The sequence below is a fragment of the Pagrus major genome, chromosome 6 (assembly GCF_040436345.1).
Source record: "Pagrus major chromosome 6, Pma_NU_1.0".
Taxonomy (NCBI): Eukaryota; Metazoa; Chordata; class Actinopteri; order Spariformes; family Sparidae; genus Pagrus; species Pagrus major.
This window is the reverse complement of record NC_133220.1, coordinates 34095418-34123010: the sequence shown is the minus strand read 5'-3', so window position 1 is coordinate 34123010 and position 27593 is coordinate 34095418.

Below are 27593 nucleotides of genomic sequence, written 5' to 3'. Positions count from 1 at the left end.
TGTCACAGGCTGTTGAATGTACTGTGCCTTAAAATTCAACATTGTGATGATCTGAAACATACACAGGGCACCTCCTTTTATAATTCCTGTCCTGTGATGGTAGTTTCACAAATAGAACGCATTGTGGTTGAGCACATCAAGAGGAGAATATAATACATTAATTCTATAATGCAAGGCATGTAAAGTGAATTTGGATGCTACCCTGGATTCCTTGTGTGTTATGTTTTATGGATAACTTTAAAACATATTTTTTTTATAATGCTAGGCGAATAGGGGTCTGGCTAATCTTGTCCTTGAATAATATTATCCTGGTTCATAAGACCACAGAAATAGACATCAGTCAGTATGCCAAGAAGTAGAATAGTCTGGATATACCAAGCAAGGGAGTGAATCTGAAAAAAAAAGTGCTTTCCTAAGGTAAAATCAGTTCATTTCAATAGGATTAAAGAAGTCATTGGATTTGCTTGTGGGGGCAAAGTAAATCCATGTGAATAATTCCAGTCAAATTAAACTTTGGTATACTTTAACAAGTGAATTACACCATTGACCTATAATAAGCCATCTTGACAGTGTTGATCTTTGAGGGAGAGTCCAAAATCGAAAGAGGTTTCTTAGCTTATCAGCTGTGTTGCAACATTCACTTTTCTTTAAACCTCCTCTGTCACGAGAAATGGGGTGCAGACTTGATGAGACGTCACTGGTACAAATCTGTCTTGTGAATAAACTATGTGAACTTTTGTCCTGTTGGTGACCAGTGTTGGGCAAATTACTCAGAGAGTGCTATAAGCTTTCCTTTATTTATTACTCTGTTAGAAAGTTATTTGTTGGGGGACTCCCGGTATGGCGGCGCACAGAGTGGACATGTGTCAACCTGCTCTGCTACCCTGTTGGCTAAATCCTTCTTAAATATTGTATTTGGGCCAGCGAAAACACAGCCATTTCACTAGATAAGCTAAGGGTAATGCCTGTGTCGCGAAAGAAAGTTGGCCATGGTCGAAGTAGACCTCTTCAGGCTAAACTGTTAAACTTTGCAATGTCCAGCACCAGCCCCAAGTCCACGGCTAGCACCCACACTGTAGACACCGACAAAGCTAATGCTAGCTTGACTCCGGAGGATACAAAGTCGGACAAAAACAACATTACGACTGCTGGAGAGTCTGGTCCTACATCGGCTTCATGTGCACTTTTGGATACACACAAAAGATATTGTTCCACAAAGGTTGCGGTGCTACCACAAGACACACGTATCAAATGTTATAGCAAGGTCATTAACCATAAGTCTCCGACAGGTTGCTCATAACATTATGTGTGTGTGTGTGTGCGCGCGTAACCCCTAATGTGTGTGTACGTATACATGTGGGTTAGTTAAGAGAGAGAGAGACAAAAACAAAGAGCTAATGCTCTTAGCGGCGGCTAAGCTAACACGTTAAGCTCCACAGAGTGGAGAGGCTCGAATCAGCTCATGATGAGCACAAAGAAAGCAAGCAGCAAACAAAGTTTTACAACGTAAAACTAACAGCAAATAAAAAGGACTTGGCGGTCCACAAACTCACAATTAATGTAGTTTACAAGCATACAATACACGCTAAGTATCTGCCCAGACTAGAGCCCTGCGCTGGAGCCCGAGGCCTGAGGGGCCCGACAGCCCAAGGGCCAGGCTTCGGGACAGGCTTCGGGCCAATTACCACATCATTACCTCGGACACAGGCCGGGCTCGGGCTTCAACGCAGCAGCCGCTCTGCCCCTCCCTCTCCGCTGCACGTCACTCACATCATCTTATACTGGTCCCATTCGCGCATCCAGCCCATAGGTCCCGCCACAAACATGGACAACATAAAGAAAAAGATTGAAGATGGTCAACTTAAGACGGTGAGCAACACCAAGGGAAAAGCTCAGTATTGGACAAAGTTAGACCTGCCGCCTACAATTGCTGCGATATCAGGTCAACTGTGACTGTGCGCAATGCAACTGCAGCAGTGCACAGCACGCACTGCTGCAGTTGCATCACGCACAGTCACTTCAAAAAACAAAATAATCAATTAAACAACCCCAAAAATGCTTCAAATACTTTTCTAAATAATCTTAATTTTGAAAGGAAACAAAATATATCCACTTATGCCATTATAAGTGCTCAATATTAAGATTAAGATATCATGAATATAGCTTAATACCACGCTAGAAACCCCAATTAAACTATTTTAATGTCTGCAACATTAACAGCCTACGGGTTGTTTTGGGAGGTTTTAAAAAAAAAAAAGTCGGGCTTTTTTTCGGGTTCGGGCCTGAGAATTCTGAAAACCTGTCGGGCCAGGCTGGGCTGGGGCTCCACCCCCTTGGGCCAGGGCCGGGCCCGGGCCCAGATAATAGGCCCGTGCAGGGCACTAGCCCAGACACCAATCAAGCCTCACCTGTATGGAGGATTAAAAGTGCCATAATTAAATAAATAAATACACTATTAAATAATTAATTAAATGTGTCATTAATTCATTAAAATTGGAATTAAATACATGCATGTGTTATTAAATGTGTCATTAATTCATTAAAATACAAATTTCATTTTATGTAAAAATCATATATAATTATTTCACTATTTAATTAATTATTTCATGGTCCTGTGTTGCGGTGCTTCCTGAATTTATTTTATCTGTCAAACTTGCCCATCAAAGTCGGTGGGCGGATCCTAACACCTGATTGGTTACCCTGCACATCAAGTCCAGGCAATCCAGATAATGGATTGATGCAATCAAACAAAACCTTATTGGCAACTGCTAAAAATCAAGTGGAAGGATCGGTCCCCTGCTAGCCCCAATGTTGATACAGCGTGCGAGGTGCAGGACAATATGTCAAAAACTTGCCCGGAGCTGCTGAGAGAAGCAGCAAATTTGATTGAGGAAGCTCTGAGAAGAACTCCTCCGGCTCCGGCAGCTCAGTCACAGCAGATACCCGCCACTCCATCACGTACACCTGTCCAAGGTAAGCTAAATAATTATAATTATAATTAATAATGTTAGCCAGGTGTGCTACTAATCAATGACTCAGGACACAGGTGTGGGTTAAATTAGATAACAATTTGGAGTTGGATTGAAAATGTATTTGTATGCGATAGGCTCATTATGCTTCATGTCTAATACGTTCATTGTTAATGGAGGGAGCATAACACTAGTTCGCTAATCGGCAAAATAGTGTTAACTGGCAGCAACATTCCAAGATAGAAGTTGAGACTGTTTTAGCTGACTAGTGACCATTGAGCTGTGACATTTTTCTGTGTTGCAGCAGAGGTAGCAAGGCTCTTTGCGCCATATAACGGTGGAACCAGAAGGAATATAACGAGACAACCAGCACAAGTTCAAGTTAGTCGAAGAAGCTACACACACACTGTCTGTTGTTTGGCTGACCAAAAGGCAGTTAAAGTTCCAAGCGTACTGCTTAAAGCAGACCTTCTTACTTCGAAATTGGAGAGCAAAAAGTGACATTTTCAGGTCAGTATGAAACTAGGAATTTACCAAAACCAAAAAAGCTTGTACTGTCTGTGGCTCGTTGCTATTATTTGCAGTTCTGCTCAGCATTTCTTTTTATAGTCATAAGTATTTCCATACGTTCATATTTGACTCAAACCTGATTTCATAGTTTTTTTTTTACAGGGAATGAAAACGATCCCATGGTTATAACAAATAAACTGATAGAAGTGTTTCCGAAGCTCCAAGAGGGGGGAGGCTTTGAATTTCTAAAAATTGTTTTATCTACTCGCAGTCGAAATCTTGCATTGCTTCCGTGTCCCAGCACTGGATACACCCTTGCCTATCTGAAAGATCCATCGACGATGATTGGACAGGCTACAATCTACATACGTCCACTTCAGCAGGATCTACCCTTAGATTGCTCACATCATGCCTCTGGTCCAGTCATCCCCTGCATCACTTGTCAGAAGGAAGTTCCCTTTTCAGAGATTAAGCTGCACAGATTGAGCTGCAATGGGTATGTACTTCCTAAAGAAATGCAAGGGTAGCATATTCATTTTTCTTTGTGAAAATCTCTCTAATAGAGTGTTGTGCACACAAATACACCGCAAAATCAACAGTGTTAAATTCACAGTGTAAAACATTTTCAACACCCATGGAGTTGATATTGCAACTGCCAGTGTAAAATAAGCACTGGTGTAAATGTTGATAACTCGAGTGAAATATAAAATTATCTCTAGGTGTAAATCATAACCACGCCCATTTTGCAACCAACTTCCTTTCTTCTCGACGCCATTGTTGGATGGACAAAGGGTAGCGAGCTACACAGATACCAGCAAAGGTGAGTATTTCATATTTCATTTCACTATTCTAATTATTTGGCTTTCAGGCAGTGACATGCAATTTTAAAAGATAAACATGTGTGTAGCTATAGTATAGCTATAGTAAAGCCTCAGCCTGCTTCACTAACTAACGTTACCGTAGTAGATAGCATTAGCTTCGCGGGCGGGAACCTAGACAAAGCGTAACCAATACTTTGTTACATTACTACGTTAGCTAACGTTAGGACTGGCACAGTGAGTTCAGTGACTTCGATGAATCCAACAAGTGCCACAAATAACGTTAGTTTGCTTGATTTTGCTAGCTGTACGTTGTGTTATAACCGTGGGTGCATTTAAGGTAAGCTATTTAACATTACGTGTTTATTTTGTAAAAACGACTATACTTTGCAGGAATTTAGACAAAGGCAACTAATGTGGTTGCTAAAAGCTGTGGTGGTTCTCGAGCATTTGATGGCGTTTGAAGTGAGTCCTTCCTGAAGACTTCACTTGACTTCAGGCTCAACAACGGATTTATAGTACTGTCACTTTAAATTGTGGAGTAACGTTACTTTAATTAGCTAACTCATACTGTGGTCGATTAATTATATCTCATACAAGGTAAGTTCTTTAATCAGTATAACTTATAATCGAGTTATGTTTGATGCCGGCAATGTTAGCTAACGTCACGTTTTGTGGTCATAATGATGTTGCAAGCAAGTTAGCTAGCTAACGTTAGCCAACTCGCATCTCCATGCACTGGTTCCTGTCTCATCTGGGTAGATAGACAATGTTGTTGTAACGGTAACAATAGTCGTTGGATATTTAATTAACATTAGCTGACTCTGTGCTTTTCGGGTTTGTTGGTTAAAATTCCTGCGGTTGGCTAATGTGGTTTATGGTCGTAGCCGTCAGTGAAAATGTCTCGTAGCTAAACGTTTGCCAACGTTAATTTGACTTGCTGGCTGTGTGTTGGGATATGCTGTTTCCTTTCACACTCTGGTTTTAGTGCAGGGCGAACGCACCCTTTTAAGTTTCAATTACTTCCCAATAGGGTTAGGGTCAGGGTCAGGGGTTCCCCAATAGCCTTTTCGGAATAGCGGGGTCTTTACAAAAAAAGGGAAACCCCGCCATTACGAAGAATGGAAGTCTATTTTCGGAACAGCGGGGTTTCGGAAAGGCGGGGTGTAACCTCCTAGGCGGTGGGCCAAGGGGAGATTACGTGTATTTAGACGATCCCCACCGAGGGAAAACCTAATTTTTTGTAGACAACATCTTAATTTTTCAACAAATTAAACAAAAATTGTTGGCACTCTTACCTCTTGCACATTTTTTGTTTATCGGTAACTTTGTCTGAGTTACTGGTTCCGGCAAACCGAGCGGGCAGCTATGCTCGGGGTCCGACATGTATGACGTCATTGTAGTTATTGTCCAATGACACGCCTCGAAATTTCCCGGGGTTTAACTTTTTTTTCTTTGTTTGCCGGTTACCATGGATCTATTGTTTAACTCTGCCGCTGCGGTTAAGCTACGTACCGGCATTGGAGTACAGTACATCAACACTTCACACACACATTGCTAATATAACACGAATTTTGCGTATCAATCACTTTAAGAGGAGGTAAAATTAATCAAATTAACGACCTATAAAGTTTGTTATTAAGCTTGATGAAAGGAGGAAAATGTATAATGTCCTGTCATCCCTTCTTTTGAAAACTTCAGTCTTCTGTAACATTAATGATGTCCTCAAAATGTCATTGTGAATTTTGCACATAATAAATATTACCAATTTCCAACATCTGAGGTCCAGTGACTTGTTTTCTTTCCACCTGTCAATTCTCTGACAAAAATGATGAGCATAACGTCACAAAAATTAGCCACATACACTACACCTCTCTTGTTGAAACTACGTTTGCTAGCAAACACCACAACAATGGAGTGCTGTATGCATGATTTTGAAGATTTTGGTCCTGTAACCCCGTTTACAGACACAGGATGGAAGAAATTTATTACTGCTGTGTTTCTGTGGAAAGACCTTGGTACCAGAGAGAGTACTGTGGCAGAAGAGACAGTGCTGAGATTTAACCTTACAACCCAGGTTCGTTGATATACCGGTATACACACATATACATATGGCCTATTTTTAGAGTAGCTGATGGTTCGTCCCCAACTGTAAATTAAAGAGTTTTTTGGAAGTGTACCTGAGGGTTAAAATAATAATTGTGGTGCCACTAACCTGACATCTTTAATCTGTTATAATGTAATGGAAGAGAAGCCTAAATGTGTTGTCTGCTTCTTGCTTTTTAGTGCCAGGGGTAGAAAGAGAAGCAGAGGATGGTGAGGGAACTGCAGCAAAGACACGGGCTCTGAGCTCACACACCTCTGACCTCTGCACATCCAAGCGGGCACCACGCCTTCTGCCAGTACAATGCATCATTTGCAAACATGAAAAATACAAACATGAATCGTACACCCGGAAAAGAATGAAAGAAAAACTGATTCAGTGTAAAACACTCACAGCCAGGAAATTGCTTCTTGCAGCTGAAGGAAGGAAAGATGAGAGTCTGCTTCTGCACATTCGGGACAGGGACTTGGTGGCCAGTGAAGCAAGATACCACTTCACCTGCTTCAGAGACTATACTTGGTATCTTTCTAAAAAGATAAATGAGACAGAGAGCGACTTGTATGAAAATGGGTACAAGTATTTCTGTGAGACTGTGATTGAGGAGAGGCTTTTAAGAAGACGAGAGGTGGTACGACTTTGTAGGTTGAATATGCTTTTTAAAGACATTGTAAGACAAAAGGAGGGACTTACCATATCATCTTACAAGGCACATTATCTGAAGGCCAGACTTCAGAAGTCGCATCCTTTCTTAAAATTTCAGAAAGCATCAACAACATACTTTGTATATGTTGATGATCTTACAGCTGAGGAGATCCTTCAGGAAGTTGCTGCCTCCTCCTCTTCCTCCTCATCCCCCTCATCTGACAGTGAAGCTGAGGGCAATGATGCAGACACACCAGGGTCAAGTCACACACAACATAATACAGGCATCATCACAAAAGATAGTTCTCAGCTATTATATCATGCAGCTCTCACACTCAAAGATATCATTCGGAACACAGCAAAAAGTTCACCTAAGCTCCCTTGGCCTCCAACAGCAAAAGACCTGACACTTGAGAGTGCCCTAAATATGGTACCAGATCAACTTTTTAACTTTGTCGCATGGACATGTGGAATTTCAATGGAACCGTCAGACAATGAGCGTATTGAGGTCACGTTGGAAGACAGAAGGAAGATAGTCTCGACCTGTCAGGACATCATAACCTTGAGCACCAAAGGACGGTGGCTCATGCCAAAACAGTGCTCTCTGGCGATGGCAGTCCAGCACATGACTGGCTCAGCACAGCTCATAGGCCTGCTGAATGGTCTTGGCCACAGCTCGTCCAGTTCCCAGGTCCTTGAGCATGTGACAGCTCTTGCTCACCTACAAATTGAAAGAGGAGAAATATACATCCCACAAAACACAAGTGCTGAAGTACCTGCCACACTTGTATGGGACAATAATGACTTTGGAGAGGAGACACTTTCAGGTAAAGGGACAACACACAACACCAATGGTATAATTATTCAGCAGGCCATGGCTGGTGATTCAGCATCTTTACCTGGGACATCAAAACAGAGAACAAGAGAGCGATCTGTTAATCCTCCTCCACTTAATCTTGTGACATACACAAGAGGACAGGGGTTCTGGTCCACAGAATTCTGCATTTAAAGTAGATCTACAGCAGAACAAATACAGAGATGCTCAAATAACTGCAAGAATAGTTGATGCTGCATTCTATCTTATGAAAATGCCTGAGCCCCAGGGGAAAATCCCTCCTGGGTGGACAGGTTTTAACATCATGTTAAAGAAAGACACAATCCTACCCTCTACAAATGTAGGTTACTTACCGGTCATTGATGCCAGCCCAACAGATCTCAGCACTGTCCACACCATCCTGACTCACTCCATTGCTGTCACTGACAGCCTGAAACAAAAAGAAATAGTGATAGTCATGGATCAAGTCATATATGCCAAAGCCCAAGAGATCCGCTGGCAGACCAGTTATTACATGGAGAGACTTGTCATAAGGATGGGAGAGTTTCACACAGCCATGGCATTCCTCTCCTGCATTGGGAAGATGTTCGCTGATGCCGGCTTTCAGGATATAATGATTGAATCTGAAGTTGTAGCTGCTGGGTCCATTGATGGAGTCATCACAGGCCATCAGTACAACAGGAGCATAAGAGCGCACAAACTCCTGATGGAAGCACTCCAGAGACTGTGCTGGCAGGCATACCTTGACATCCTCACACAAGAGGATCATGCTGCAGCTCTGAAAATTGCAACAGATTTGCAACAGAAGTTTCCAAGCGAGGATTTAAATCAGGGTTCCTACAAGTTTCTTAAAGTTAAATTTAAGACTATTTAATACCTTTTTAAGACCATTTATACATGAAATTAAGACTTTAGTCGGCCTGTTTTACAGCCATATCGGCAAAGAAGAAAAATGAAATTCTTGAATTTCAGAGTGTGCGTTTATTTGAAAAACAGTTCACAGTAACCGTGCAAATGAACAGGGGGTCTTCATAAATGAAGTCAACGCCTGAGTTCTGCACTCTTTGCAGAGATCTCATTGTCAATGTTGGCCAGTTCTGCCAGTTTTTCTTTATGTCCTCTTCTCAGGAGGTTAGACCTTGAGATAAGGTCAGCCATCTTGCTCCCTGCCTTCCCCTCAGCCTCCTCTGCCAGCCTGTCTGCATCCCTGACCAGACCCTCAGATACCTCTTGCAGCCGTCTCCTTTTCATTCTCAACTCCTGAAGTTGGTCCTCTGCTCCCTTCCTTTTTTGCGCCTTGGCTTCTGCCTCCTTCTTCTTCTTCTTCTCCGCCTCAAGATGGACACAGTATCTGGTCCTGGCTGCTGCTACACTCACCAACAGATCTTTAGTTAGTGGAACCTAATTAGGGTCAGAAAAAGAGAACTAGATGAGGATCAAGATAGTTGATCTTGAGTTTATCAACTCCTATGGGGCTGGTTAATTGCTACATCATCAGAATCTAACATGTTGCTTCCTTGTCCAATCGCATTATATATAGAAAATAAACACCAGGGAGAACAAAGTTAAAGTGAAGCAGGACCTTTCATTGATTACATACAAATTCAATGTATATTACAAAAAATACACATGACTATTGTTTAAATAATTGCGAAAAAGCAGCTCAGGTTTAAGTGCCAGGAGTCAAGATGACAGTTAAAGCTATAGGCTTGTCCTTTAGTAAATTTACAATAAGCCTGTCTGTCACTCTGCCTGTACCGTGGGTACACTTTGTGCATTATTGGAAAGATTAAAAGATACAATTGTGACTCTGTAAACATAATGAAGGAAGGGGGCGAGACCAGGGATAGCGATACTGTAGGGCTTTAGACACAAAAGTGATTTGTGGCATCACAAAACATCCCTATTGTCAACGGCGTATTTCTAGTCCAGCCTGGGGCCATTCTTACCTGGGTAACACCTCCATGTTGAATTATGTAGTCACACACCAGCCTTCGTGTGACTACAGTGTCCTCCTGAATGTTGTCACACTCCACTTCTTTGTTAATGGAGAAGACTCTCTCAACTGTAGCTTGCCCATGGGAGAGCAGAAGCAGCTTCTGGCAGAAGGCCCACAGTTCAGGATAGGGCTCTTTGAGGACACCGCTAAGAAAGAGGTCCAGCCTCTTCTGCATTGGTGGAAAGGAGAGGAAGTTGATGCTTCGACTCTCCAAGGACAGGACTTTCTCATATTGTTGTAGTATGACATCCCCTGTAACACAAGATAGATAAAAGTAAAAAAGGAAAAATCTTCATAAATCATTCAATGAAAAAGGAAAAATCATTGAGCTGTAGGATAATTATTGGGCACTACCAAGCAATTAAATTGATGAAGATTGTGTAGCCTGCAATTTGCCTTTCTTATTCCTACCCGCAAAAGTACTGGCAAGTTGTTTTTCCTGGAGAAACCTCTGCACCAGCCCTTTCATGTATTTTCTGCATTTTTCTGGCTCCCTGTACATTTCGGAGGGGTCAAGGCACACCATCTGCCTAACAGCCAAGTACTTGAGGGGGCTCTTGTCCTGAACTTTCCTGACGATGCTAACCAGTCCCTGTCTGCATTCTGTCCTGAACTCTAGCACCCTGAGCTGTGCACCTTTGATGTTCTATGGAGAGACAAGAATTTCTTGAATGTTCATGACTCATTTTCTTAGAAAATGAGTCATGAACATAAAATCTGTCTAAAATAACAAATGTAGGCTATCAATATTTGTAAAATGACTTTTAAAAACACGGCACTACCTTCAGGACGGACTCTGCACCAAGACCAATGCTGATGTCTTCAGGGCTGAGCCACATGGTTTTGTCAGTGACATCCAGTTGGGTCAGCTGCAGGGCAGTGATATCCTGGAGGTATTCTCTCTTGATGAATTGTCTGAGTAGAGTCTTTTGAAAAACAAAACACACAAAACTGTCAGGAGCAGCACATTAATAAGCAACAACCATTTACAGACCATTTAACCAATAGACTATTTTAATGCACAATGTATCCCTTTTTCTTTTACATATACAACCACAAACTACATTTTGTCCAAAACTAAACATGAGTGTTGATTATAATGTGTTGTGCAACCAAAATAATATACAGTACCATCATCAACTCTGTCAGGTCCTTAGTGATGAAGGGCAGCACAGGCTCATCGGTCTGATACTTTTTTAAGAATGGAATGAAGGTTCTTGCCACAGCTGCGTAAAACTGCAGTTTGGCCAAGATGAGGGGGTCCTTCAATCCTGCTGCAATTGTGTCATAGGACGCTAGAGAGAGAGAGAGAGAGAGAGAGACAGAGAGAGACAGAGAGAGAGAGATTTTAAGTTAGCTAAGCTATACATTACAAGGCCACACTACTACCAAGGTTAGGTCACAGGTCACAGACCTATTCATGGCACTTAAAGGGCATACCTGTTCCAGGGTTGGGGAGTTTTTTCATTTTCACAGCCTCCATGTACAGGAGCAGTGATGGCCAGACTGCAAGGGCTCTCTCCACAACAGGGAGGTTTTCTACCCAACGATGGCCACAGAAGGACAGGGGGAAGACAATTGAGTTTGTGACTGTGATGTAGTCCTCTCTTCTGGCGGGCACATTGTGGAACAATGTGTGCATTGCTCTAAGCAACTTGTCGATTTGCCATGCAGTGAACCCACACTTGAATGCATTGTGGAGCGTGTGCAGGCCACAGCTCCCCACACAAACAAGCTGAACACCTGGGGGTTTCATTGCAAAACCAAATATTAGAAACCACATTAATAACAGTCAATCGCATAAACATGTTTACTAGAATTACAACTATTTACCTCCGTACTGCTCCATGTGATCTCTCTGGAAAAGATCAAACAATTTCCAGTTCACACTGGGCCCATCCATAGAGAGGGACACCAAGCCCCTGAGGTCCAGTTTGCCCATACATCCCTGAGAACAAAAGGGTTGTGTTTTTATTTACCCAAGATAAAAGGACTAAATAAGCACAGGTTGCTAAAGGAAGTAGCTAATTGGTCAATTAACCCTTTCTTATGGACAAAAATTGAAGAAATCAATAAATAAACTGATAAAAAATTAAAATAAAAATTAATCCTTGTGAAATCTTAACATTCTGTATACTCCCCTTGTCCTAAGGATCAAAAATGACCCCCCTTCAATAAACCCATATCTTGGATATGTCAAAGATTAGTAACAACATTGATTTAGCTGCATTATTAGTTTTTGTGTACCATCCTCTAAGAATAAAATTAGATAAAAGATACAAAACAAAAATGTGATGAACAATCCACTCTAGCATATGTAGGACAGTCTGTGCATGTGTGTGTCTGTCTGTCATTGTGTGTGTGGTTAATTGTACTTACTTTGAGGTGGGACAGTAAGTCCTTGGCAGTGGAGTGACCCATAAACTCGGAGCCCAGGTATCGTGATTGCACCTGCCCTTCATCCCAGAAGCGAACGTGCACATCCAGTTGCTTATTCTTTGTGGTCTGGTTGAGGCTCTCATCAAACATGAGCACAAACGGCGACTTGTTTACTTTAGAGACCAGCTCTTCTTTGATGTAAACGGCTAAACCAAACTTGGCTATATAAGCCGTTTTGTCGGCGCCACAACTGAACGAGTTCGCAATGTCAGAGTCGGGGAACATACACTTAAAAAGCGCCGAAACTCCCTCGTTGCCATTGTAGGAGTGGTGCTTGGAGATCGTGTGCAGGGTCCACAAAACCTCAGCTTTCAGGGTTGGCGTGGACCCGAAGGATGTCCGTAGATCGACCCTTGCAGCGGCTGTAGCAGGAGGGGGAGCAGGTGGAGCATCTGCAGCTGGTTGGCTGAAGTTAGCTTCAGGAGGGGGAGCAGTAGCCGTTGGCCGGCTAGTGCTGGCCACGGGTTCTTTAGCCCCGTTTGCTGGCGGGAACCTGGCGGTGATGGGCAGAGTTTTCTCCATTGCTTGCGCGTTATTTGCATGCTTAACAGATTTGGCATGCGAGTCGAGCGCCTTTACCCCCATTGTGCCGAGTTGAATTTTTTTCTTGCACATGGTGCAGTAGGCCTCACAAATATTACCAACTACGGGTTTTAACCATTTACGGTAATGCACAGAATCCAACCAACCCTCATTAAACTTACACTTCCCCATTATTAGCTTCTTCCAGCTCGTCACGTCGGTCTCCTGTAGCGCGAAATCTGCAGTGACGTATCTAGCTTGTGTTCAGATTATTTATACCCTCCTGATTGCGGTGCGGTCGAAATGATTAGTTCCGCCTCTCTGTATTTACATTATTTTTTATTAAATATTCGCGATTGACAAATAAAAACTTAAAAATAGAGAGAAGTTACAAACAGCACAATTTTTAAGACCCAAATATAAAAATTCAAGACTTTTTCAAGACTTTTTAAGGTATTATTTTCAAATTTGAAATTCAATGCTTTTAAGACTTTTTAAGACCCCGCGGGAACCCTGTTAAATGCCATGCTTACATCTGATGCATTTCTGCAGTTACTGAAAGCATATGAAGGATTTGTCAAAAAAAGCTCAACCAACCAGACATTCACATTTTGGAGCATTTACATTGAAATGGTGGAAGATCTGCTTCTATTCATCAGGGCAACCAGAGACGGGAACTGGACTCTTCATTTGTCAACAGTGCAATCTATGCTGCCCTGGTTTTTTGCGTGTGACAAGGTGAATTACGCCAGGTATTTAACAGCATACTGGGTCGAGATGTCCAATCTGGAAGATACACATCTCACAGCACATCAGCAGCTTCTTTCAGGTGACTTTGTGGCACAAAGACATCAACAGCATGGTTTTGCTGGCACTGCATGTGATCAAGTCATTGAACAAACAGCCAATCGCAATTCAAAGATAAAAGGAGGCATCAGTGGGTTCTCTTTAAACGAAGGTGCAGTTCACAGATGGACCCTGACACAACATGAGCGGGCAGCCATCACACATGAATGTAAAGCAATGGCTGGACAGTGCCCAGTATCACATCTACATTCTGAGCTGGACAGCGCCAGAACGCAGAGGGATCATGCTGATGTGATGAACATTACAGACACTGTCCAAAATATGGTCAATCCTTTCGACCCTTCACTGGATGGAGAATCTCTTCATCAAATCTCCTCTGGCCAACAAGTACCAGACAGTGTTGCCCGAGATTTACTGGGGGCGAAAGAAAGAGGTATGAAAGCTCTCACTGAGTTCTGTGAAAAAAGGATTGCCACAGCAAAGACATCATTCCATGACCCTATAAAGAAAATGAAAATGAAAACGTTCAAAGATACTGGCCACAGTACAAGTACAAAAATCAAAGGAAAAGAAATCACACTGAAATCACACCGAAACCTGTTTGCCAGATTAATTGTTGTGAGAAATGTCAGACAAATAAACATAAATGAAATGCTCTCCTACAGTCTGGGTCCTTTGCCACAATCACTTGCCAACTTTGACGGCTCTCTGGTAAAGACGAACAAAGCAAAGCTGATGCACACACTGGAGGAGGACATCAGCCCACCACCAACAGTGAGAGACATTCCAGATGGCTCCGTTTGGATATAGGATGCTATGGCTCTGGTGCAGCAGCTAAAGCAACAGCCAACATTTGGGCTATATGCTGACTATGGGGATAGAATACTGACATAAACCGCGCGTGAGCAATGAGACGTGCACACGCGCAAATTGGATCCGCGCGCGCAAATCAAAAATCCGCGTGCGCTTTTTTTTTTCCCCGAGCGCTTTCAAAGCACTCGCGAGCTATTTTGTATCCTGCATCTCTGCCCCCTCGAGCAATATGTATCCTGCATCTCTGCCCCCTCGAGCATCTCTGCCCCCTCGAGCAAGTATTGCGAGTCCGCTCGTGCAGACTGCGCGCTCGCGAATCTCTCCTCGCTCGGAAAACTTTCCCCTGCTGGCACACGAGTGATTTTTTTTTAGTGGGCGTTTTTTGTCAGCAAGGGGGCGGGCCTGGGGGGCACGCCAATCACCATTGTATCCCGAATATAATTGGTTGAGCGAATTCGCCAAGTGGACAGCAAGGTAAGGCAACACCACTAGGACAAACCACACAGCCTTGAATGCCTGAATGACATGTATTGTGATTTGGTGTCTTGACTTGAATGTTTGCAAAATGTCACACAGAGCAATATGTTTGTCTGAGTGCTGTCTTTTCTTTCCTCCATCGATGATATTAATCTGATAAAACGCTGATCATTTTTTGTAACTTGGGTCCTGTTGCACACAGACTGTACATTTTTTATTTTGGTAAAACTGTTTTGTTCATATTCTAGATCTACTTCTTTCTCCCTGAAAATTATAAACGTAATATTAAAAAAATATTTGAAAAAAAAAAGAAAAAAAAAAGATAGAAGGCCTATAGTTAATAATATCTCGATATGAGAGCAGCACATAGGCCTATGTCCAGATGCAGATGTGTGTCAATATAGTAGGCTATTTCTCCAGCTGCTAGCCTGTATTTAAAACAGGCTATATCTATATGGGAGAGGCTTTTATTTAATTCTGAACAAATCTTATGCTCAGCAAAGATGGAAAAAATACAATATAATCAACTCATTCTTACTGTTTAAAAGAGTAATAGAGGGAAAGAGCCGGATCTGGAGCACACATTCATTTCAAGTTAACTAGTGATTAAACTTCTAAATAAATGTGTTGCTCCGGCCACAGACTGTAGCCATACAGGCTCCAGCTCTTTCCTTGGGTCAGTCTGAGCTCTCAATGGTCAGGCTCGAACAACACTGTCCGGACGTGCTGGGTTCGGATCAAAAACATTAATAACCTCGGGTCAGGTCGGACCACGGGCTTCTTCTTCTTCTTCTTCTTCTTCTTTTTTTTTTTTTTGCTGCAGTCCTTATGCACAGCTCCACTACTTCCTCAACTTAAGCCAGCTCCTTTATTTCCTGTCTTACATTATTGGACAAATTGATTAACCCAGGTGTGTCTGACCATTGTGACTACTGAAGTCAGACACACGGGTCCAGGCTTCAACACCTGCGGATCGGATCAGGTCGGGTCTCTGAGAAGGAATGAAGCAAACTGCTCAGACGGGTGATCGTGGGCTTTGAGAGGTTTGTAAATTCACAAGAACTTGCAGAAAATATTTTTTTAATATTACGTTTATAATTTTCAGGGAGAAAGAAGTAGATCTAGAATATGAACAAAACAGTTTTACCAAAATAAAAAATGTACAGTCTGTGTGCAACAGGACCCAACAAAAAATGATCAGCGTTTTATCAGATTAATATCAATGATGGAGTAAAGAAAAGACAGCACTCAGACATATATTCACTCATATTGAAGTTCATTGCTCTGTGTGACATTTTGCAAACATTCAAGTCAAGACACCAAATCACAATACATGTCATTCAGGCATTCAGGGCTGTGTGGTTTGTCCCGTTTGTCCTAGTGGTGTTGCCTTACCTTGCTGTCCACTTGGCGAATTCGCTCAACCAAATTATATTCGGGATACAATGGTGATTGGCATGCCCCCCAGGCCCGCCCCCTTGCTGACAAAAACCGCCCACTAAAAAAAATCACTCGCGCGCGAGCAGGGGAAAGTATTGCGAGCGGACTCTGCGCACGCTCGAGCTGTTTTTCTCCTCGCAGGCTACAATATTGCTCGAGGGGGCAGAGATGCAGGATACAAAATAGCTCGCGAGTGCTTTGAAAGCGCTCGGGAAAAAAAAAAATGTGCGCGCGGATGTTTGATTTGTGCGCGCGGATCCAATTTGCGTGCGCGCAAGTCTCATTGCTCGCGCGCGTTTTATGTCAGTATTCTATCCCCATAGGGCTACATGCAGGCCGCTCTGATGTCAGAACCATGTGGTCGGTCCCAACAGTAGTAGTAGTAGTATTCATATCTCAATAAATAAATCTGTTATTGTTGCTGTGGCTGTTGTCTCCTCCTCCTCCCATCTCTCCCACAGCTTGGCGGAATTAGCGCTATACAAATATTGATTGATTGATTGATTGATTGACTGACTGCAGCATTGTCTGAACTACATACTGACGTAGACACATTTTTCTTTGGAAGCATCACAAACCCATTTCACAAGATATGTTTATGAGTTCCACTTAGGTCACATGTGTCAATCACTGTAGCAGACCTCCCTCTGTGCCCTTTGTTGACTTGTTGACAGAAAGAATCCAATCTGATTCCTCTTTTATGCACCCAGTTCATCCCCCCAGACACCGGCATTTATAGCATGCTTGTCTGGACTGCAAACAGGCTAAAACAATCGCAAAAATCAAGATTTTGAATGGACAAAATGATTGTACTGGAGATGTTTTGAAGCATACAAACAGGTAAATCGAAGAAATCACTCTCTCTTTATCTGAGCAACAACGTAAGGTTTAGTTTGAATTTGATCTACATTAAGTGTTTCTCTTTCCCTCCTGCCTTGTTCTTCCTCTTAAAGTCTCAAATGGAGTGTTCATTTATTCTTGACAAAGAAGATGAAGAGACACTCCATCTGACCCCCCCCTTCACCGTTGTAATCTCAGTCTTATCCATTGTTGTTTTGCACAACACATGCAAGCACACATCCGGCACAGGCCTTTGGGATTTAAGTCTTGTACAAGAAGCACTTCCAAACACTGTGCGGTAATCAATTTGATGTTGCATAAAGGTCATTTCATCCTCTTAAAAAAATGAGAACTCTGATTAATATTTCAAACATTTATTGATCCTCAGTGACCTTTACGTGTGAGAGAGGGTCAATTATCTTATACAGAAAATAGCAAATGAAAGTGTTCCCTCTGCTGTGAAAATGTTTTATCTGCCACATGCATCATAGTTATCAGGGCAGGCGTGAGGAAAACACAGTGAAGTACTAGGTTTTCCAACCTTGTGTGTTGATTTGTCTACTTGCACCTCATACTTGGATAATTAGATGAAGGCACTGAGGTGGAACACACAATGAGGACAGCTTTGGTGCACACTGTGATGTCATGGTGGTATTGTATAAAGCCCTTTTGCAAGGACATGTTCAGTAATATAACTAAAGTATATTATTATAGTAAATTAAAGTAGGTATTCAAATAATGGGCAGCTCTCCCCCTGTGTGAAGAGACAGTGTATAGCACCAGCAGGGAGGCAGAAGGACAGCAATGTAAAGTGGCAAAAATGTTCAAAATATAGTGTACACTTAAACGGATATATATATTTTTAGGTGGGCCTTCTTTTAGGTGGCTAAACTATGTCCTGCTGTTGGAACTGTTTACAACAGCAAAGCTTCCCTGTTGGTGCTACACGCTCCTTCTCCACACAGGGGGAGAGCTGCAGGTAATACACTGAGTAGGGATAAGTACCTCATACAACCCCACATCAAAAGACCCCACCTATTGCTTCAAGCCTTAGACAGTGATGTAATGTGAAACATCTGTGGAGGAAATGTTGAGTTACACTGACAGTAACTTAACTGTGATCGAAAAGATGACTGTCATCATGGCCGTACTGACCATTGAGGTCAACAAGGTCAGGAACTCTGGATTTTTTCCGAGGTGAATTACTAAATATAACTTTACTTTCATGTGGCAATTGTAAAGATATTACAACACCAAGAGAAAGACTTGCTTCTCTGATAACAGTCATTGATTGTGTGTGTGCGGGTGGGTGATGAAGTGAATGTGCTTGTCGTCAATATTCAATCTTTGGTAGATGCAGTGATTTTTGGCTACTCCATCGGTGGTATTCGCGGTATGTGAGGAATGTCATGAAATCCATAAGGCAGAATCAAAGCGAGATACTACAGATGAGATGACGTAACTAGATAATATAGCTTGTGAACGGTTAGTAGTTCAGTGTTATTCATCCACAGTCAGACATCATTTGAGCTATAATTTGATGAGAATTATTATAGCTTCTGTGCCACGGTTGTGTTTATAAATGCGCCGTTAAAAAGTGGCCATCCATCATGCCGCTGCAGCATTAACTTTCATTTGAATGAATGAACCCTTAGCTGGCTAGCTTAGTCAAATATCAATTGACCCTGTGTTTACTTTCTGTCCTAAGACAGAGGTGAAAATGAAAAGAGGGAAAACTCTACAGCAAACAAAGCTCAGCTTTTGGAAGGGAACTGCAGCAGGACAGGGAAAGGAGAGTGACAGAAACAGAAACAGAAAGAGAGATGATGGAGATGAGAGAGGTACTGTTTGCCCACTGTTCACAGGATTAGCATTATGTTACTGTTAAAACTGAGAATTGGTTCTCAACTGATTTTACCTGGTTAAATAAAGGTGTATATATCACCACAGAGATGTATTTTGTAGTTACAGTGGAGCCTATGGGCTTGATTTAACAACAACATGTACTGTTTGTGTACTGTTTTAATTCAATCCAAAATGATGCAAACTCAGTTAAACTAAGAGTAAAAGTACACATCTTATTTAGGAAATGTAGTGGAGGAAAAAGTGAAGCTTTACAGAAATACAAATACTCCAGTACAGCACAGATACTCCCAGAAAAATACTTAAGTACTGTAATTAAGTATTACCACTTCACACCACTGGTCAATATCACACACATACAAAAACAGATCATTTATGCTACTGCCCACTGACATGGTTTTAAAGCTGTTGTTATCCAATTTTTGCTCTCCAAACATCTAAAAATGCACATATTTAGATCAGGGAAATCAAAAAATCTTCAGGGGATCCTCCCCTAGCAAGCTCAGTTTTTGGACCTCAGTATTTCTAAAACCCTGCGTACTGTCATTGTATAATAATGTTGTGGAAATGTAAAATATAATGAATTTACCATGAAAACAGGTAAACAAGGATTATAAATATGATAAAATATATTTATAAAACATATGAAATGAGGGTTGTTCATATTTGTTTGAAACTGTGCTCATGGAGGTGTGTTCAGACTGACTGCATCTTGCCTTGTTTGGATGGATTTGACTGTGTGTTTTTCTGAAGATTATTTTGACTAGTTCAAAATGTACCTGTTCAGGACGGGCCAATCATCATCATCAATCAAGCATTGCTGTTTTTTGTTTTATTTTGCAAATTTTTTGTTTCCCTTTCTTGCATGAAGCATGCATTGTTTGTGATAGAGAGTCACTCATCAACACTGGAAAAGTGTGGGGTTTGGATTAAGTGCAGCAGACCGTAACAATCTCCACCAACCTTAATCTCCCAGCCTTGGAGAGTGTTGCATAGTGAACAATGTCAGCAAAACCAAGGAGCTGATTGTTGATTTAGCGAAGACACACACCCCTATCTACATAAGTGGAGCTGAGATGGAGCAGGATCCGGTCTTTCCTCACAAAGGACGCAATGCAACTCCTGGACCAAACACTGGTCATCTCCCGCCTGGACTACTGCAACTCGCTCTTGGCTGGACTCCCAGCCTCTGCGATTAAACTGTTGTAACGTATCCAGAACGCTACAGCGCGCCCAGTTTTCAATCAACCCAAATTCTCCCATGTGACCCCCCTCCTCCGTGACCTCCACTGGCTTTCTGTTGCGGCCCGCATCCGATTCAAGACGATGGTGCTGGCCAACTGCACCCATCTACCTCCAAACAATGGTCAGACTACATGCCCCAGCGAGAACTTCGCTCTACTACATCAGCTGGCCGGCTAGTACCGCCATCGCTAAGAGCAAACAAAGGCCACTAAGCGAAGTCGCGACTGTTTTCTGCTCTGGCGTCCCAGTGGTGGAACGAACTCTCGACAAATGTCGAACAGCAGAGTCACTCGCCATCTTCGACAAAAGACTCAAGACTCACTCGTTCAGACTTCACCTCGACTTCACCTCGACCCCGCATAGCATGACTCAACCCCAACCCCAAATAAATAAAATATGCACTTGTATGTTCTTACCCTTAGCACTTAAACCATAGCACTTATGTACTTAAGGTATCCTTGATAAATAGCAGCTACCATGCTCAGATGAGGGCTTGAAAACTTTGTATTTTTTCTTTTCTACTTTATCGATGGTGATATGTTTTGGTTTCTTTCTTGTGACAAATGTACTTATTGTAAGTCGCTTTGGAGAAAAGCGTCTGCTAAATGCCCTAAATGTAAATGTAAATGTGTCTTGACACATCACAAAAGCACATGGATCTCGGTGGACACCACTAAAGTTCTGGTGTCGGGGGTCCCGGCGAACGCCACTCCTTTTCCAGTGTCGGGGTCCAATCAGTCGTCACTCTTGTTCCGGTGTCGGGGGTCACAGCAGACTCCACTTCTGTTCTAGTGTCAGGGCCCCGGCAGATGCCACTGCTGTTCCGGTGCCAGACGCCTCTTCAGGGGTTGGCCAACTCACCTCTTCATGGGTTGACCGATGGTGGACCTGAGCCTTCCCCCATTTCCAACAGCCTCTGGATCCCAGTTGGTGGCTCGGCCAACATTAGCCCCTGGTCCTCAGTTGTCCACCGCTGTAGACCCATGGCCAGACCTCCACCTTCTGCCCATCGCCACCAGCCTCCAGCCCAGCCTCCCGAGGGCATTCTGACTTCACTGCCAGCCTCCGGCATGGACTCCTGAGGGCTTGCGCCTTCTTGCTTTGCCCCTCGTCTCGGCCTCCTGGTCGTCCCCTGGACTTGTTCTGCCCCTCGTCCCTGCCTCCAGGTCACACCACACCCAGACTTGCTTCGCTGTTTGGCCCTGTCTCCTTGTCCCCCTTCAGACCTCCGTTGCCCCTCAGTCCTGACTCTCGGTCACCCTCGCTCTATGGGTCTCCCTGAGTTTGTAATACATTTTAAGACTGATTAGTCGGTGTTGTATGGAGCTTGTGGGTTGTGATTGCAGTGCTATTTCGGTGTGCTCTGGTGTTGTTAGGTGGCTCAGGCTACCAGTTAAAAAGTCAGGCTAGAGAAGCTGTGGCCAGGAACATTGTTGATAGCTAGCTAAGTAACGGTATATTTACTGTGGTGTGTGTAATGTTATGTAGTGGTATGTAGCATGTGTCACACTACTCCTGCATTAAGACTGCATTGCCTAACCTCCAGCTAAAAAAGAATCTGTTCATTCATGGCTTTGAAACAGAGGGACTGATAATAAATAAGACTGTCAGAGAATTATTTTATTTTCTGTTAGACTAAATATTCTGTCTCTGTTCTCACAGTGCCATGTGGTTTTGGCTCATTCTCTCCATAACCAATGTGGTAGAAGACATTAAACATCATAGATTTCATCTCAGTAACACTAAAGCATTCATCCAGTATTGCATGTGAACATCACATAAAAATATCATGGCTGTAGTGGTTTGCAAACTTGTATTTGCAGTTTGTTTTACAGATTTAATCTCTACATCAATTTATCAATTGTATTTGTCTACAAGTTATTATACAACACAGAGTTGCATGACAAAATGAAAGCAATAGCAATATGTATCGGCAATAGAAACGTCATCGATAGCAGAAATAATGTGTAAGAAAATGGTTTGATAAAATGTTTGATAGTTTTACTTGTATGCATTAAATGGAAACCAACTTAAAAGTACACAGAGAATACACCCTGGTTTATAAACAGTCTGTCATGCCCTTTAATAACGGAGCATGCCACAAGTGACACGTGAACAGCCAATCATTTAACTGGTGTGTAGTTCACTTGCACCATCACCCGGTGACTGACAGCAACAGAGGAGCATGGCGTGAGGCGTTATTATGGATCCCACCACAGTTCTCACAAGACCAGCCGTACTCTGCCATAAACTGTTGACTCACACTGTAGCTCTGGTAATGTCTGCTGTTCTTGCTGTCTGCGGCCTACGAGCTGCAGCCCCACCGGCAAACACACAACCCCCCGGTCTTTTGCTGCTCCTCTAGGTGTCACTCAACCTCCAGGGCTGCTCTTTGCCCTTGGGCAGGCCAGCTCTGCCCACCGCTGCTCCACCACTCACTTTATTTGTGCGCTTTTCATTGTTGTGGTAATATAATCATAATCTGTGTGCCTAGATAAAGTGTTTACATTCAAAATAAAGAGGTTAAATTCACCCTTGTTTTTTGCCTGGCCCATTTTGTCCATTTCATTTTCTTGCAACCAGACATTAGCCAGGAGTAGCCTTAAACTATGTTGGATTATCATGGCTCTTATTCTCTCTCTTCTTCCCTGGGGTGGTCCAGCCGGTAAGGTTGGATGGTCGAAACACGAGATGGTTTCAAAGTGTGCTGCTCTTAATCCAAAACCAGTTTTCTTCTCTAATGATAATAGTCAGTATATCTGCCACCAGCAATATGTTTTCAGCAATAAAGCCATCAAAAATGAGGGTTGAAAAAACACCAATGTAGCATCGTTAACTTTATCAATATTTGCATACTTGGTGGTTGTTTTTTTTAAATAATTTTGTGTGGTTACTTTTTTTCCGCCAAACATTTGTCTGTTATATATATTTGTAATCTAGTGTGTTCAAATAGGTTAGGCTGATATAGTAACACAGTTCTCGGTGACTGTCTGGCAGTGTTTGAGCAAGTCAACCATCCAATAGCTGCAAATGGAAAAGGTTCCCTGTTAGGTTGTACCTGGGCAATACTGCATCCAAATCTTTCATCTCTTCATCTTTCTCCATCCTCTTTTCATCTTCACAACCTCCATCTATTTGTCCATCCCTCTTTACACTAATCTGGGGAGGTACCAGAAGAAGACAAGTTGCCATTACTGCCATGGCATGTCCTCACAATGCCCGTGCAGAGGACCAAGAAGTTCACAAATTTGATCTAGAATGTAATAATTATCATATTCATTGTATTTTTTTTCTATATACAGTTTTGAAGATGTCCTCGAATGTAAATTGAATCAAAATTACAGTATTAATTTTTACAGTGTATGATTGCTCCCTCTGCAGTGAGAACAGAACAATAAAATGACAAGACAAGATAGAAGAATGCATTTTATACTGTTTTTCCTTTATAGATACGTAAGCTTTCCGAATTAAATAAGAACATCATATGTTGGTAGATAATGTCACAGTCCCACAATGGTATTGAGACATTTTTTTATCGTAGAAGTAAATTATCATCTTTATCAACCATATACTAATATTTGTTAGAACTTTAATTAGCACTTAAATGTTAAGAAGAGACATTTGTGAACAGTTACTTAATGCTTATTATTGTATTAATTGTACCTTCATGTTTCTTACTGTATTAACTAAAATCAATACCACTATTATAAAATACAAAATAATTTATACATTAATAATAAACATGAACAGCTTTAGTAAATGATTGCTAAACATTGATTAAACCGGTAGTCAATGTTTAAGAACACTTAAATTTGACTTATTATTTTGTTTTGGTTTCCTAATTTATTAGATTTTCCCTTTCAAGTGAAAGAGGGGAAAACAAAAACAAAACAAACATTTTTTTAATCTTTGGTGCCAAAAAAATAAAAGAAAAACCCCAACAAAAACGAAATTCTGACTCGTTCCGTTTTTGTTTGCAAGATTGAGCTGGATAACTGAATAAATGGATAATGTTATTTATAGTCATGAAAACCAAATCTGGATAATCCTGTATTCACCCAAAATGGGTTGAGGGTTTTTTGCAGAGCAGATCATGGCACAAGCGGCAACCATTAAAATGGTATCTAACTCTAACACACTCAATCACACACTGACATTGACTGTCTTTTTCCCCAACTCTTCACCAGATACAAACCCAAAAAGGGAGAAATAAAAAGAAGTCAGTGCCCGAGGGCAGCATGACCCCTCCCCCCAGTTGTCAGAATCAATATTGGTATGTATGACAAAGACAGAGGGTCCCTAGGGAAAACTGCTAGACTGAATACGGCACGGGAAATGACAAGTGACAAGCGAGCCACTGTCTGAGGCTGAAAGACAAGCTAACGACCAGAGACCTCCATGACAGATGCTCTCCAACACGTCAAGGAAAGAGAGGACACGGGGGAATGAGATGACAGCACGCACAACCACATTAATTCCCCCAAAAAACAAAAGACTAGCCTCTACTCGTCCCCTCTGGTTCAGCATTTAGAGAACAAGGAACCCTGCTTTTTTCATACAGAATGAACCACTTCTACACTTTCTTTCAATCATCTGACGTCTCCTCCATTCTGATTTCTTTTTATTCTCATTTAATTTCCTTTTTTTAGCATTTTGTATGACCATGTTGGTACAGGTTCGGTCATTAGCGATTCATAATTACAAATAGTAATTATTTCATATAATACATTTATTAATATACATTAATAATCTTTATTATTGAGGTATGTTCACTTAAAGCTGGGGTTGGTAATTCTGTTCAGAAGCATTTTTTATCATATTTGTAAAAAATCTCTTCACATCCAGACAGCAACAGGGCTGTAATAAGATAATCCAATCAATTATAGTGGCCCAGAGTTATTGTATGGACAGCCTACCTGTCCTTACCTGCCCACCCTGCGCTGACTTCGCCCATCACTCCCTGCACTGACCGAAGTCTACACATCGCACTGCTGGAGTCAGGCGGAGTGAGCTTATTGTTTGTGGATGAGAATGGCAGAAAAAGTACAGACACACTTTTCATTAGCAGCTGTACCTACAGCAGCTTGTATTGCCAAACAGAGCAAGAAAAGAAAGACCAAACTGGAGAAGGCTACCAACAAAAACAAGTTGGAGAGCTCAAGAGGTGAAACGAGTTGGACAGGTAATGAGCTGGTTTGTTTTGGTTGGGAAATGTATTATAACTCTGCATTAGTTAACGTAGCTAACGTTAGCTCCTTATGTTTCTGTCGTATGTACTGGCCCAACACTAACATCTTTAGCATCGTCAGCTTGTAGCTAATGTTAGCTAGCTAGCTATGATAGCCTACTGCCATTTGAAACATATAATACATGTAATGTTAACGTTTACACACAGGCCAGCTTTTATACCTACTGTGGATCTAATCCATATGGCAGTGTTCACACGTGCACTGCTACCCTGGCCTGTCTGGACATTAGCCAGACGAACTGTATGTGAGAGGTGGGCTAATTCTTGTGTGCTACATGTGTGAAAGGCCAAGTCCTTTCTGTTCCTCTAATATTGTTGGGAGGTTGATATAAGCAAAAAAAAGTCCTCAATTAATTGAGGTGCATCACTTGTCTGTTCAGAAGAATACAATTTAGTGTAAAATTCCTTGAAACAGTCATTAATCAACCTATTTTCATACACCCGGTTACCCTCAGCATTAAATACAGCTGCTATAGACTGAGACTCTACTCTTTTTAATAAGGTATGCAAGACATTTCCCTTGGTACTCTCCATATTCATAAAACCTCTGTTTGGTATACTTATATTATTTTTCTATGTCTATTTAGCAAGCAGACAATCTGAGATCAGATATTTCTTTCCATAAAGCAGGTGATGGAGAGTTAATACAACTTCTTTCCCTATCTAACAGTCCCCCTCTTAAGACTTTTGGTTTTCTAGTCTCTGGCGCCTCTTTGTGGCAGAATATGACATGATCAGCCCTCTTGCCAAGGCTTTTCATGTTTCCCATAAAAGTGAGAGATTATCTGCTGAATGTAAATTGATGGACAAAAATGCCTTAATTTCAGTAAGATGTAAGTGGTGTCTTTAAGAATCACATGGTCAAGTCACCACTGTCAAGATTGATTTATTAGACATTTAAGCTTTATATCCATAATCACAGTGGCAGGATCTGATAAAATTATACTGCCTATATTACAAGACAAAACTGATTGTAGTTCAGTTCTAGCAATGAAAAAACAGTCTGTGCTTGTTTGACACCCATGAGGTCCAGAGAAAAAGTATACTCTTTGTTGAGGCATGGAGGCTTGTCCTACGTCATCAAATCTGAGATCTTCACAAATGGTGAGAAGAGAAGTTACTTGGGGAGAAGGGTCCATCGCGCTATGAGGATATATATCCATGAGTGGATATAATATAAAATGAAAATCACCACCCACAGTTACTGTATCAGCTGCCATTTGTGCAAGGTCCAAGAATATAAGAATATAATAGTGAGAAAATTAGATGGGGGACCTGGTGGATAATAATAAAATTATTTGAGTATCTTGCCATTATAAACGCCTGTAATTATAACATAGTGACCATTTTTGCCTTTATCACAATTAAAAAAAAAAAACCTTAAAAGGCAGTCTGTCTAACAAGTATAGGTTCTGGTTGTAAATGATGCAAGAACTACTTGTCCAAAATGTTTCTTTAGCGTGTTTAAGCACATGAAATCAGTCAATGAAGATCTTTCTGTTCTGATAAAAATATCTCTTGCCCAGTAGCTCAGTTGGTAGAGCATACAACCCATATGCAGAAACCCTGCAGAGGCCCATAGTTTGAGTCTGACCTGTGGTTTCTTGCTGCGTGTCATCATCCTGTCTCCCGTAATCTCCCAAGCCGCTCCGCCAAGAGAAGTGAAACAATTCTCCCCCCACTGACTTGTTTTACAGTTTCATCAGAGGTTTTTTAGGGGGAATTTTTAACACTATGAAGTTACTTCAAATGAAGTTTGCAGATATGTAGTTGCCTTCCTTTATCTGTCCGTGGAAAACATTTTCTTCAGCAGGTATTTTAGTCATAACATCCTCGAGCTAGCTAAGCATTTTTGTCTTTATATGTGCAGTATTTATTCAGTTTGGGAAATACCCCGATCTCTGGAGCATACGAGGCCGACTCAACAGGGACTGGATATCATCATTGCTTCACCAACTATAAAACTACCAGTATAATCACATACACACAAATGTGTATTCTCTGCCTCTGTAGACAGTATCA